The following is a 16,124-nucleotide window of genomic DNA, read 5'->3' as shown; positions in this document are numbered from 1 at the left end:
ATTTATTATATTATTTTTGTTTACAAAAAATCCAATTGTGTACTTAATTTTAATAATATAGATATCAAGGTGAGGATTTGATGATTTTTTTAACAAATATATTAAAACGTAGTTGCTAGATTTTTGTGAGATTGAAGCGTTGATATAGCTGTGAATTTTTTTTTATTTAAATCAAATCAATAGCTATATTAAAAAATCTAAAGAAGTTTAAATTAGCAGTGAATGACGTATAATATATATAAATATTTCATTTGGTTAAATTTATAATATAGATTCTAGAAATATGTTAGGAATATATTAGGAATGGTAAGATATGGCAAGATTTAGTAAACAGTTTGGAATATTCCGTTTTTGTAAATCAAATTGATAGAAATACGGTGTCCAAAAAAATAGTGCGTGAAGTCAAGTTTGGGTAGGCAATAATCAAATTATTCTGGTATAAATGTATTAAAATAATTACTGTTAAATTAATTGTTTTAAATCTAGTGGCATGAAATTGTAATTCTTTAGCAAAAGTCAGGGTTAAATACTAAATGTATTTCTATTTTAATAGATTAGATTTAAAACTAATATATTTTTATCCATGTTTCAAAATTTAATTTTTTGCATCAGTTTTAATGAATTATTATTAATTTTATGATATTTTATTTTTAAAAATTGAACTCTTGAAATTTTTATATTTGACTAAAATAAATAAGGTAACAATACTGTTTTTAAAAATTGTTTTATATAATATACTATTTATATTCAAGTTTGTGTTTTTATTCACCATAAAAATTGTAAAAAAAAGAATTGTAAATATAGTGACAGAATTGTAAATAAAAAAATATAAAATGAAAGTTGTTTAATTTATTGTAAAAACAATAGCTAAATGTTTAAATAAAAAGAAATATTAAATATGTTATTCATGTTCCTAAACAATTCTCATTTGTTATTAATTTATTGAAAATACAATGGCTAAATGTATAAATAAATAAAAAGTACACATCTCTACTATATATATTTCCAAACATATCTCATTTATTATATTATTTTTGTTTACAAAAAAATCCAATTGTGTACTTTAATTTTATATATAGATATCAAGGTGAGGATTTGATGATTTTTTTAACAAATATATTAAAACGTAGTTGCTAGATTTTGTGAGATTGAAGCGTTGATATAGCTGTGAATTTTTTTTATTTAAATGATCAATAGCTATATTAAAAAATCTAAAAAGAAGTTTAAATTAGCAGTGAATGACGTATAATATATATTAATCTTCATTTGGTTAAATTTATAATATAGATTCTAGAAATATGTTAGGAATATATTTAGGAATGGTAAGATATGGCAAGATTTAGTAAACAGTTTGGAATATTCCGTTTTTGTAAATCAAATTGATAGAAATACGGTGTCCAAAAAAATAGTGCGTGAAGTCAAGTTTGGGTAGGCAATAATCAAATTATTCTGGTATAAATGTATTAAATAATTACGGTTAAATTAATTGTTTTTAATCTAGTGGCATGAAATTGTAATTCTTTAGCAAAAGTCAGGGTTAAATACTAAATGTACTTCTATTTTAATAGATTAGATAAGTTTAGATTCTAGTCATAAATTTGTGGAACAAAGTAAAAGCGTTAATTTGAAATGTTAATATATTTTTGTCCAAAAAAAAAAAAAAATATATAGATATATATTCATATTTTATTTCAGGAGTGTTGCACAAAAAAAACATTTGTGGAAACTCATTTTTAATACAAATTGCAAAGAGATTATATAGCTATTCTATTAACCCATATTTTTTTTGAGAAAATAATATTTTATTTTAATAATGTAATCATTGTAAGTTTAGTATTTATTGTATAGATACTTAACAGCAGCTACAAGCAGCAGTAGTACAGAATAATATTTGTTCATACAATTTTTTTTGTTTTTAATATTCTGTAGCCAAATTAAAAGATTATATGACTATATATTAATCAATATTAAAAATATAATATTTTTTTTTTGTGTCTCATAATTTTTAATTATTAAAAAAGTGAAACAAAATAGTACATCCTGTGACGTGTTTCACACTGGCTAAAATTTGTTATTACACTGGTTAATAATTAATATGCTATAATTTTATATACAATATTACAAATTTATATTGTGTATATAAGTGAAAATTAAATTAATATTAGTATACGTTAACTGTTTAGTAACAATTACGAACTTTTTAATTATTTAGACATTTATAAAGTTTAAATATTGTTTTGAAAACTGTATATTTATATTAGAAATTCATTAGACAGCAATCTTAGAAAAAATCTGTATGAGTTTCCTTTAGTTATTTTATTTTAGAAATATTGTAATATTCAGGTGAATAGTAGACTAATTAAGTTTGATAAAATCACAAGGTTGACCAAGGTTATGTCCAAATTGTGATCCTTTTTAATAGCATTAATATTTATGAGGTTTTTTTTTTTTGCTAAACGATTTTCAATTAAATATATTTTTTTATTTATGAGTTTCATCAGGAAAATAATAAACAGTAAAAGTAACATATCTATCTTATTAAAATAGGAACATTACAACTTTTTCTAGGTGGATTTTAAAGTTGGATCTTATATTTTTAAATTAAATGTTTCATTCTTTATATATAATACATATCATAGTCTAACTTTGCATTGATGTATTTCCTTAAATATAGTTCTTCTTTTTGTCCATATTCCATATATGATTTTATATTTATTACATATCGATTTAAATAAGATATATACTAAGAATACTAAAAATATTAATCGTTCTATAATTACCCTATACAATTCATTTTAAATTGATCAGTATATTTTCATTGGCCATATTAATTTTATTGGTACGAATAACATTAGGTAGATAAGTCATAGACACATACATAAATATATGAATATTCTTATAACTACGTTGGGCCTAATCTACTTTCTAAAACAAATAACACATAGCTTCATATATTGTATAGAATATAGTAATATTGTATAGTATTATACTTATACAATAATACTAAAAACAAACCAAACTGAAATATAATATATATCGAAAAATGCTTTGAACCATTACACACAAAATATATTAGACCTCAGAGATAAAATTCACTTTGAAATTACGTAATAATTATTTTAAAAAATTAAATTTCGTAATGTACAAAAAAATATAAGTTTTATATAAAATTTTGTGTTACAATAAAAAGACACAACTCGCGCTTGCTAAGTGTTATTTTTCCATACGAAAAACAGTTTTGATATTGTTCTTAACACAAAAATTGAATTATACAAACTCGATACTACATAAAACTAAACAATATATAATAGATTTTAAAATAAAACCCGTGTGGGTGTGCATATGTTTATATAATATATAAATATATTATGTTACACGTATTTTCGTATAAATAATACCCCAATGTAAGTTTTGTATGATAAATGTTGAAAATACAAAATTATAGCACTATATATTTTAAATAATATAGAAAAATCTAGTTTATGTTATCATAAAATTTAAAAATCAAATTTAGTAATTAAGAACATTGCTTATTTAAACACATTAGTACACATTGTTATTTATCAAAATTTTATATTAATATAAATTGCGATCATGTATAACATTTAGTAAAAACAAAGATAAAAAAAAAATTGACTTCCGTTCGGTCGAGCGGGTCATGATCTAGTGTCCATTAATACATTTGATTTTCAAAAATATAAACTTGACCTGACAATATGTCCATTGATCTTGAACCCTGGACCGTCCGGCTGAAAGACGATCGCGTTCTGAAGCGACGTACCAAACGGCGGTTTGAGATGAGAGGAACGGTATTCGTCCCATTAGCCTTCGGCAGAGGACCCACGAACCTGTCTTTAAACGTCGTCACCTCCATTTTGTCAAGGTTACAATGATTCTCATTCCTTCAATAGGTCTAAGATACGGGTTGACAGACCCGTTAAGGTAAAACAGCATTGCTTTTATAAGCCTCTCCGTATGCTTCTCACCAAACCATCCTATCGTTGAGGATGTGACCACAACCTCCAAAACGTCTAAGCCGCGTCTCTTGATCGAGTCACGGAACGGGTTAAACTTGAGAATAAGCGCAGTGGCTGCTTGCTGCTCGTCGATAGTGAGCATAGGGAAACCATTGCCTACGTGGATTTTGTCCGAGATAATGACTCGAGAAGAAAAGTCAAAATTATTTCTCGGTGTTGCCTTTATCTCGGGCGATGATGAAAGCCTGACGTGGGGGTGGTATGACGTTCTGGTCCGGTGCTGAATGCTAGGACAATACTCGGGACTTATCGGGCTCGTTGAGACCCAGGTACTGGAAAGTGAACCTATGGCTTGGACCAGCGGGATATGTTTCCTTGATGATCTTACTGACAGAGGGATGAAGCTTGAGGATGGGACTACAAAGATGGATGAAAAGATTAAGATATTATTTAAAAAGAAGAAATAAAAAACAAGAAGAGACTAGTAAGATGGTAATGTGAAGTGGAGCCATTGGTTGGTGATCTAAGAGCATCCCATTAGGGGTTCAAAGCCCAAACTCTTAACTTTTTCCCAAAAAAAATTAAAATAATTTTGGATCCCACAGAAAATTTAAACCTGTTTCACAAAACTCTTTGTTTGTGAACATATCTCTTAACTGTTTCGCGGGCTCCACACCATATGGTGGTCCGCGATTGGTTCGGTTATATATATATATTTTTTTAATCAAACGAAAAAAAATTAAAAAATTCATTTTTTGTCTAGGAATTCGAGACTACATATCACTAATGTGGATGCTCTAACTGACTTAATTGAGTTCTCTATACTTTGTTATATAGCCTAATATTTACATTTTCTTTTCCGCAATAATACACGAGTAAAAGTTGTAATTTACAGTTTGTGCTCCATCTATATTTATTACTAGATTTTGACTTACCCTTTCAAGAGCTTTTATTTTTATTTTTTTTGAAAACTTAATTTTATTTTTTTTATTTTTCTTATAATCATATTTTGGTAACTATATTAAATATGTCAAATTGCATAGCTATATACACTAATGCCATATGCATTATAGAAATTATTTTAAACTTTATTCATAAAAATTACAGCATATTATATTTTCCTAGTAGTTACCTAATACAATTAGTCAAAAATATATGTATTCAAAAAATTTTGATTTGGAATCGACCTGAAAATCAAAATTTTCATACTCTATTAGACATGACTTATATATTCGAGCAGTTCTTAAAATGTTATATCTGAAAATTAATATCAAACCCAACCTGCACTGAAAACCAAACAATTTTTTTTGAAAAATGTTTAAATTTTTAATTTTATATATATATATATATGTGTGTAAATGATTTAATATGGTCTTCACTAACTTTAAGTACACATTTAATAAATATTTTTTAATCAAAAGTAAAAAAAAATACATATATTAATAGATCATGTTCTTAATTTAATAGTAGTGATTTTGTTTTGACTAAAAAAAATTGTTAGTTGTGACAATAGGATTTTGTGTAATATTTTTGTCCCATTAGGATTTAAATTATTGTTAATAAAATTATACCCTTCAGTTAATCAAATTTTAATTTAATTAAAATATATAATATTTGTTAATAAAATTTTATAAGTTAAAAAGAAACGTAAAATAAAAAAAGGGAAAACACGTTAACCTAACTTATAGCCTCTTCTCTCCTCTTCTCCGCTAAAGCTTCCTATTCTCTTCCATGGCGATTCTTCTTCTCACAAGATTAAAATCATGTCGTCTCTGTTCTCTGTTTTTTATTTTTTTTTCTCTTTTTTTTTCTCGTACTTGTTCTTTGTCAGTTTCGTTGCATCGGCTGAGTTATGTATTCCACCATCAATTTCATCAAAATACTCGATTCTTCACTTATGGTATGTGTTTCATCCTATATATTAATTTTTAAGATTTGATTTGTATCTGAAACCTAAGCAGATGCTTGGCAAGCTAGCTTGTCTGTACTCCACCATTATAAACCGTAGATTCGGGTGAATCATATGTTCCTAAAGTTCTGGTCGAGATGTACTTGGAGGAGATCAGTCCCGTTACACTGCTGAATCCTACAATATGCTTACTCGCAACTGCAAAAAAAATCAAAAACGAGGTCTCTCAGTTTCTTGTTGGTAAAGGAATCCCAGACTACCTTATTCAGCTTCCCAGTGAGGTCATGAACAGCCCAATGGCCTAGGGTGGTTTTCTAAGTAAGTATCTCATAACTTAGCAACCTCCTGACGCTTTTTTTACTTGGCTTATAATTTTATCTCCTTATTGTAGTGCATTTGATACAAAACCTGGAAGCAACTTTAAGAGTCGGTGTCGTTCCTAACGCTCCACAGTTTAATCCTCAACCACAAGATTTTGGAGCTTTTAGCAAAGAGAAAGAGGAAGGTCCAAAATCATTTAACAACCCCAACGAGAATAACTCTAAAACTGATAAAGCTTCCAAGTCTGGAGATGCAAAAACCTCAGTTCATACTGAAAAACGTGTCACCGGTTGTTCAACCTTCAGCTAGTAAAGAGAAGACAAAAGAGAACCCACTTGGTGATGCTAGGACCAAGATTCAGGAAGAGATTACTCGTAAATTTGCAGCTGATCTCATTTCACAAGGCACATTAAGAGCAAGTGAAGCAGCTACTATAGCTACCAAAAAAGCGAGGGCTAAAAGTATGGACATCTAAATGCAGCTGCTTAGCCTAGTAAAACAGATGAAACCGTTTTTATTGCAACTGTATTGGAACTGCATCAATAATATTGAAACAATAAAATATGATTCCATTATTTTATAATCAAAGAAAACAAATAAGTTGATTCTGTGTTTTTCATTCCCAGTAACAAGTATTGAACTGCAGACATTGTTGCTTGGAAGAATATCATGAACTAATTATCAATTTGAACATGATCATGAGAGATTTAGGGTAGATTTAGTATAGATTTGGAAAATATTTTAACCGATTAGGTTCCACGCCATAATCCTCATACACCATGATTTTGAGGTTCTCCAACAGAGTAGTAGTTTCTAATGTAATCATTCGACCACGCTTTTCTTTGTCTACCATGAAACTCCACTCGTCACTGCAACTAGACATCCATTCACAATATTTAACATAGATTGAACCATGTTGTATTGATGAAAAAAAAAGAGAAGAGAATTGGACGATGAAGAAGAAGAGAAGATATGTCGATGAAAGTATCGTGGGAGGAAGAGAAAATCGTGGAGAAAATATTCTCTAAAATGTTAAGGAAAGATTTAGGAAACATCTATAACTGAATATGGAAGTTTCCATATTTTTTGGATTCGCCTAGAAACGTATCCTATCTAACACAGAGCACAGTAGAATACGTGGGAATCATATTCTTCCTAAGGCGTCACATAAGGTAAAAGGTACATGAGCTTAATTTCACAATAAGTACGTAAGGTACATTTTAGAGTTGTGGCTATATGTCGTTATATATCCTTAGGTAGAATGAAGACATATTGCTATATTGTAACGTTACAAAATCTACCTAAGATATATATGACAAGGAAGTCTATATAACGTTATATACCCTTGGTATATAGCGATGTATAAAACTTATAATTCGGTTTCTAGATAAAGTAGATTACCAGAATGTGTATTCTAACTTCGGTTAGAAAACAAAATAAAATATGATTCCAATTTTTTTTTGAAAAAATAAACATAAAAATTGTTATACTTATGTTTCCAATAATTTTCATATTTTTGTATATTTTTATATTTAAGTTTATTATTTTTCTCATGAACGAAGGGAAACATGTCCAAAATTGCCAAAAGTATGAATAGTCCTAAAGCGACAAAGAAAAATTTAAAGTGTCTCTTTTTCCAATTCTCTTTTTTTTGTAACTTACTTGTTAGTTGTGATTTGAACGAACTGAAACACAACATACGTTTTAGATTTATTTACAAAACATTCATTTATATTAAATAATCTTAATAGCTAGAATATTGGGGAAATTTGGAGAAATGCACTCCAATAAGAATAAAATTTGAAAATAACACTCTTATTTAAATTTTTGGAAAAATACACTTATTTATAGAAATTTACCTAATTGCCCATTCTTAATATTTTTCTATTTCTAATATATTGTTTAAAAAATGATTTAAAAAAATATATCATTACATAATCTACCAATTATCCCTTTAATATATCTACACAATATCTTTCCCATATCTTTTTTATAATATTTTAATTATTTAATTAATTTGAAAACAATAAAGCCTGCTCAGTAATCAGATCATGCTTGCAACAACACAAGATAGAGAAGCCAAAAGGTTAATCAGATCATAGCCCTGACACTAAACAGAGAATTGAGGCAATCACAATTTTTTTCTAAAAAAGCACGTAAATTGAAGAATTCCATGCATGAATGATTCATTGAACAACAAGTTATGAAACTAACATTTGTCGTAGTTAACCAACCGGAGACGAGAGTGCAACTTGTGGCGAAAGAAAAATCAATTATGAATCAAATAAAAGAACTTATGAAACTTCACGCACAAGGTACGTTTTTAAAAACTTTTGTGAAATATGAAACAACAAAATTGTGAATCAAAAATTATGAAACTTCAGTAGCAAGTTCTTTTTTTCTCTCTTTCTCTTCTCTCTCTTTCTCACTTTGCGTACTACTTAGCAGCTAAGTAGCATAAAGTTTCGCTGCTTCTCTTTCTTCCATTACTCCTCCATTTCTGGGTTTCTGGATCTCTCTCTGTATCTTTGTATGTTCCTTTCAATGTTGCATTTCTGATCTTTGTTAACTAACCTTAACTTATCACTGTCGTGTGTTTTGTTTCAAATAGGAACCTTTGAGACAGCTTATACTTGAGGTTTAGGGTAGGAGTTAGTGTTGGCTTCGAGAGGAGGTCCTGACGAAGGACCGTCCCAGCCTCAGCAGCGACGGATCATACGAACTCAAATAGCTGGTTATTAATTTCGAATATTAGTTTATTAATTACGAATTTATATTACATTTTTCTAATTTGGGTAAAACGTCAATTCACAATTAAAGAAGTGTATTTTTCAAAAATCAAAATAGAAAATGCATTTATCAAAAATCAAACTGTTATTGGAGTAATTTGCAAATTATCCCTAGAATATTTGTTTTTTAAGGATTGGCAGAACGTGATTACCAAGTTTAGTGTAGTAGATCATGAAGATTTTTTTCGTTAATTAATATCACCTCCGATATGATAACTGCGTTGAAATAGGAAATATGAATTTTTTTTTTGAATGTTTTTTTTTAACTAAAAATAATAATAATTCTGATTTTGTGGAGTTAACTGTTATTGTTTTAGTTATGATCATCAGTGTCACGAAATTTATGGATTGTTATTGATAAGGAAAATACTAAAGTGTTAGTATTTGGTTTATTATTTAGATAAAACTACTGTGTTTTAATCAGTGGTATTCCTTTGTAATTATTGAAGAAAATTTAGGGCTAAGTACTATATGTACTTCTCTTTTAATAGTTTATAAAAAATAGTATCACGTGATTTTAGGAAATAATACTAAAGCTAGTATAAGTTAGCTGTCATATAAGGCTGTATCACGTTATTAATGATTTATCTCAATTAATTTTTGAAAAGAATGAACGATTAAGCTTTGAAATGGTTCTATAATTATCACAATTGAATGTTTAAGTTCAACGTGTTGGTTTAGTAACATCGACATCGGTTTAATTTAAATACAAAACACAGTGTTTTAATACCAATGGCATTCATTTGTAATATTTGTGTAACTTTAAGGGTAAATACAATTTGTACTTCCCCTTTAATAGTTTAGATATTTGCCGGACCACATGGTTTTACCTGCTGGTCTAAAATGAAGTGCGTTTTTTAATTCTCTTTGTATTTAGATGCTTTGGAATCTGTAAGCGGATTTTACTTTTTCTTTAAATAAAAAACGCTTTTTTGCACCAAATTCTTGACTGGTGAATGCACTGCGGTTTTTTTAAATTCCACTTTGAATTCCGCAAGTCACCAATCACACCTCAGCATGCTAATCAATGTTACAACTTAAAAATATTTTTCTTTTAATATATAAAGGATATACTTTTCTAAAAGACACGGAAATCGTTCACCATTTGGCGGAAGAAATGTGTTATTCAGTAAATCAAAATGAATATTAACAAGGAAAAATTTGGAAAAATACATTCAAATGTGTTTATATTTTGAAAAATACAATATTTATTATTATTTTTGAAAACTACACTTATTTATAAGTGAAATAACTAAAATACCCTAATTAGATATTTATAATAATTTTAGTTTAGATTGAATTTTATATGTTTTCTGAACTAAGATTGAAATTTATATTTAAAATCAAATATCTATTGACCGCCATGAATGGACTCGAAACTCACAACACGAAGCTCTGCATCATAGGAAGCCCCGCCGCACACACGGGGGCGATCTACGCGGCCAGGGCGGAGCTAAAGCCTCTCCCTCTTCGAAGGATGGATGGTCAATGACATCGCTCCGGGAGGCCAGCTAACAACCACCACCGACGTCGAGAACTTCTCCGGTTTCCCGGAAGGCATCCTCGGTTCCTACCTAACCGACAACTTCTGCCGCCAATTGGAGCGATTCGGCTCCAAAATCTTCACCGAGACGGTGAGGAGAGTCGACTTCTCCTCGAAGCCGTTCAAGCTCTTCACGGACTCCAGAGCCGTGATCGCCGTAGCGAAACACCTCGCCTTCCCCGGCTCCGGCGAAGGTCTGGAGGTTTCTGGAACCGTGGGGATCTCGGCGTGCGCGCAGTCTGAAGAATTTGGTTGAAGAATTTGCTTGAGCTGGAAGCAAGGAGAGCTGTGCCCTAAACTGTTGCCATGTGTTGGATGTTGAGACTTGGGTTGGAAGTGCTAGTGCTGTATACTTCTCATATGTTACCCCTTTTTGTCTCCGTGGTTTTATTTCCATTGTCGGTTGTCTTTTCTTCTGCGTCGTCTTGCCTTTTGGTAAGAAACAATGGCGTCCTTGGCTTTTTTTTTTGTTTTCACCAACAAGTTATAAACTCAATGTTATAAAAAAAATTAGAAGCTTCATACAAACGAATAGACTAAGTACATTATTAAATACTTCCCATCCCATAATTAAGAGTTATGTACATATATTAAATATTTTTTTCTTAAATATTTATTTATTTATTACAACATGGACAAAAAAGTCTTACAAAATATGAATAAGTGTACTTTTCAAAAAAAAATTGAGAGCAGTATATTTTCAAATTTCAAATCCTAAATAAGGTATTTTGCAAATTATCCTTATTAACAATCTATTAAGCATATACTAGATTCTGATCCGCGATTCAAAAATACGGATATCATTTTTATTTTTATTTTAGAAGATAGTTATTTTGAAAGTGATTGTTTAGATGCAGTCACCAAATAATTGTTTCAATTTTTAGAAGGTGGTTATGATTATTTAGATGCAATTATAAAATAATTAGTTGGACTTAACGTATATTAATATGTCACGATCCTAATTTAATAGAATCTGTTTTTAATTATTAAACTATACATGGTTTAGTATTTGTATAATCCAATTATATTATTTCATCGACAAAATTAGAAAAAAAAATCTCATGACCTAGTGACACATTCAATCCTTCTAAAAGATAGTAGAGTCGAACTTTCATGAAAAACTCCAGCATAGGTGAACTTAACTAGTTACTTGTCAAAGAAACTTTTTATAGTTTCAAAAAGCTAGACTGTCAACCTTACGATTCCATATGATATAATAAAAGAGCAGTAACTCGTAATAGTTGATATTTGTGATGTTCGTATTATACGTTATAGGATCTAGAGTGTGAAGTGATACGATCCGAGAAAAAAAATGTAAATGTAGACAAATAACAAAGAATATATATTTTTAACTGGGATGTTCAAAGTTCGAAGGCATGTAATCACTCCAAAGCCGGAACCAGCATGTGCTAATACCTTTAAGTGGCGTAAAGCATTCGAACTTTGACCCATAAGCCAACACGATATTCGATATCAGAGTCGGGCCTGACAATTTTTGACCCAGAAGCCAACTAATTCTTTTTGACTCGTGATCTAATAAAACACGAAAAATGTTAAAAATTTATACCAAAGTTGTTCGAACCCTGGACCTAGAATATACTAAACCTACCTTTTACCAACAGAACTAGTGAGAAACTTTGTCAAAAAATTGGCTCCTAAACTAAATATCTCTTGTCGGCCCCGAAGCTAGTGCTTGACCTGTCTGGTATCAGGCACGGCCATGTTCGATATGGCCGACATTCGTACCCACATCCTTTTGAATGGTGGACTTTGCAGGACGATCATTACCACTCGACTAGCGGTGGTTATAACAAAGAATATAAGAAATCATCAACACTGAGAAACTAGCTATATGAATTCCTCGACAATAAAAATATATATTTTAGTATATATATAATTATATTTTAGTTCTTTTCAACAATTGAATGACGTGGAACTTGAGATTCCATAAGTACATTAGAAACTCATAAATTAACATTCAGTAATAAAAATGAGAAATTAATTAAAAATTAATTTCAAATTGAATATGTGTAAATTATGATATAATTCGATGAGATAATTAGCTAATAATATTTTGAAGACTGTTACGTAAATATATAGTATCATTAAAAAAAATAAATTAATAATTATTGTATATGTAATTTTTATAAAAACATACACAAAAATTTTATTGTTTATTTTTATCCTCTATGTAGTATATTTTTAATTTTATTTATTATGAGATGAAGAGTGAAAATATACAGATAAAGATGCTTTTAAGCATCTCAAACAGAACCCATCATTATTTTGATCGGTTTAAATTCATGGCCACTCCAAAGAAAGAAAACGTTTTTGCATAAAGAGAAAAACGAAAGAAAGATCAACATCAAGAACAAGGGTTACTCGGGCACAAAGCTGGCAACGTTTGCTTTCATGGTGCACCTGGTGGATCTCTGTGTCCGATGCCTTGGCTAGGACCTGGACCCGTGGGTCTGAACGCAGTTTGTTCTATATTTTTGTATATGTTAATCTTGAACCATACAAAGTCTTCTTTCGGGGGTGATGGTGGTGACCACTCGAGAGGAATAGGTGGACCGAACACTTTAACTGATTTTCGTGCAGCCATTGTAGTTCCATATTGCAAATGCAACACAAGAGAGAAAAACAGAAACAAAGTTAAAGACGCAATAGAACTACGACGGTTCACCATAGTTTTATCACTTAGCACTTGCGAGACAAACACTATATCTTAGAATCTTAATCTTATAACGTATATAATTTTGGAGATAGAGATTGGGTTTTTTTTCTTATCAAGACAAGCGAGAAGGATGCAATATATATAAGAAGGCTCTATAAGTGGGATCCCACAAGTCCTATGTTTTTTTTCCTCTTGTTTTTTTTAACACCGTGATTCGATTAAAAAATAGTTGTTGGGCGAATATGGTTTTGTTTGTCGTATTATAGTCAAATATTTGATGATACTTCTAAATAGAAAAGAGCATGCTCCCCCACTAATAATTGCCAAAATGACATCGGTCGCGTTATGACAACACTAAGTATTTCTACTTTTAGGAAGTCATGTGTTATTTATTTTATTTATTTTTGAACAACTATCATGTGTTTATAAGAGTTTTTCTTGAGGGTGAAACATACCAATAGTATTTTGAACAATAATATTTTGTTATTTCATATTCAGTATTTTTAAAAATAAGAAAACAAAATATTTGCCAAATTATATTATATTTTTAAAATAAAAAAAGAGTTGTAGTTGCAAAAAAAAAAAATTAAACGCCATCAGCAAAAAAAAATTAAATAATTTAACCAAGAGTTTAAGGTTTACACAAAAGTTTAGGGTTTAGTGTTTAGTATTAAGATTTAGTGTTTTGGTGATGACATTTAAAATATTAAAAAATAATTTTTTTATCAACTACTACTATTTTTATTTATTTTATCTCTTTATTTTAAAAACTTAATATAACTTGATAAATATTTGTTTCCTTTTAAATAATTTTGAATATGAAATAACAAAATATTACTAGTTGATGAATTTACAAATTTATCATAGGGATAAACCCAAGAAAAACTTTTATTCTAAAACTATCTCTAATGGTTTACACTACTTTTTACGCTAAAATAGAATAACTCTATAATAGAGTTGGAGTTTTCTTCAATGGTATTCTGCTTTAGCGTAAAAAATAGAATGATGAACAAAAAAACAAGTTATTCTATATGGAGAGAACTTATTTTTTACTAAATCAAAAGAGTACCATTAGACTACATTTTACTTTAAACTCTATTTTTTATATTAAAAAATATAGTGGGTTAGAGTACCATCTTTATCAAAAATGCTTTCTCCACTAAACCTGCCAGATGTTTTTGGTTACGCTCTCTTTGTCTATTTGCCCCATTTTTAAAGGCATGTTAAAATTGTAAGTTAAATAAACAAATGATACAACAAGGGAACATTTAATAATAAATAATGAAAACCCATCAAGTCACCATCACTTATGCACACTTTTTCATTTAGGGAAACGCCAACCTTAAATGGCATACATTCGAGGAATCCTCCCATAAAGATGAGGAGAACAAATTCCAACTCTTCACGAGTACACGTAGATCAACCGCACCAATCAAATAAGAGATGGATATTATAGTAGAATAAACAATTGTGAGAAAATGGTTCATTTGCAAGTTATTCAAAATTATTTAGGTTACTGACAGAAAGATTATTTTCGATATGGTCCGCCGCAATCACTTCGACGATATAACACAAAAACGGTGGAGTACGAAGATGTTATTAGAGATAAAAATATTCACATCACAAATCGGAAGAGATATCAAATAATATAAAATAAATTAATTAATCAATTTATTACTAATTAATTGTAAGTTAGACACTAATAGATTTTTTTTTATAAATTCTATCGACTGATGCGATCGATCCGAGAGAAATGTACTTAGTGCTACAGAGTAAAATAATTCAAAAGCGTACCACATTTACTGAACCGACTTTGGAATATCTTCGACTAATATCAGATGATGGACATATTATCTGTTACGACCCACCGTATAATCATTTGGACTAAAACCCAAACCGGCTAAATAGTGATAATAGAATGTTAATTGAATTTAAAGAATATAAATGCTCATGATGTCATCCACAATTACGAAAAACAATGTTAATTGAATTAGGATGAGTATTTTATTTGTATAAATTTGATTTGATCAGTTAATCATTTGATTAGATTTGAAAAATAAATCGAATTTCCGTAAAGTTTTGAAAAATAAATATCTTTTAAAAACGAAGCAAATCACAAATATTAAAAAAATAAAAAGTTGATATCATTTCACCCTGAAAATGTATAAATTACTTGTATAAATCTGAATTAAATGTAAATTTTAAATATACAAGTTATATAATTATTATTTTACCATATGAGTTAATAAATTCAATTCCATTTTTACTTATAAAAGTATTAAATAAAAATATTTATGACATCTATAAATTTCTTAAATTTGGTCTTCTTATTTTAACGAATTTAAATATTTACAAAACATATAGTTTGACTATTTTATTATAATATTTTGTATATTATGTAAAAGTATTTAAAACCGAATTTGTGTTGATTTTTATAGATTATTTGTATTAAGAAAAACGATGAATATCTGTAAACATTCGTAATATATACAAATATCAAAATATTTATCGGATATCTAATTTTCATATATCCGTAGTTTTGAATTAAAAAATTAAATATTTCTATCATATGAAATAAATTATAGATACCAAAAATTTGATGGTATTTTCTCTGTGCACACCCCAATTTGAAACGATGGCTGCGATTATTTATGATTGTTGAAATTTGAAAGTGCTGATTCTAGTGTTATTATCCGAAGCTATCTATATTTTGGTTGCCAATCGCTGATGCAATGATTGTTTAAAAAATAAGGCCAAGCTGCTGAATTGTTATAACAAAAATAAAATAAAATGTAGTAGATTATTTGGCATTCTTTTTTTTTCTTTCTTCATCCAAAGTATTCTCTTTTTTTCACTTCTTCATCCAAAGTGTTCAAGTCGATCTTTTTACCAAAAAAAAAAGTATTCA

At 28.9% G+C, this 16,124-nt stretch overlaps 1 pseudogene; it reads right to left on the bottom strand.

The window, feature by feature from the left end:
• LOC108820115 (amine oxidase [copper-containing] alpha 2, peroxisomal-like) overlaps nt 1-13,306 on the bottom strand; it is a 44,067-nt pseudogene extending 30,761 nt beyond the window's left edge.
• Between the last annotated feature and the right edge of the window lie 2,818 nt (nt 13,307-16,124).

This window comes from Raphanus sativus, chromosome 8 (genome assembly GCF_000801105.2).
Source record: "Raphanus sativus cultivar WK10039 chromosome 8, ASM80110v3, whole genome shotgun sequence".
Lineage (NCBI taxonomy): Eukaryota > Viridiplantae > Streptophyta > Magnoliopsida > Brassicales > Brassicaceae > Raphanus > Raphanus sativus.
This window is presented reverse-complemented; position numbering and strand designations above follow the sequence as displayed.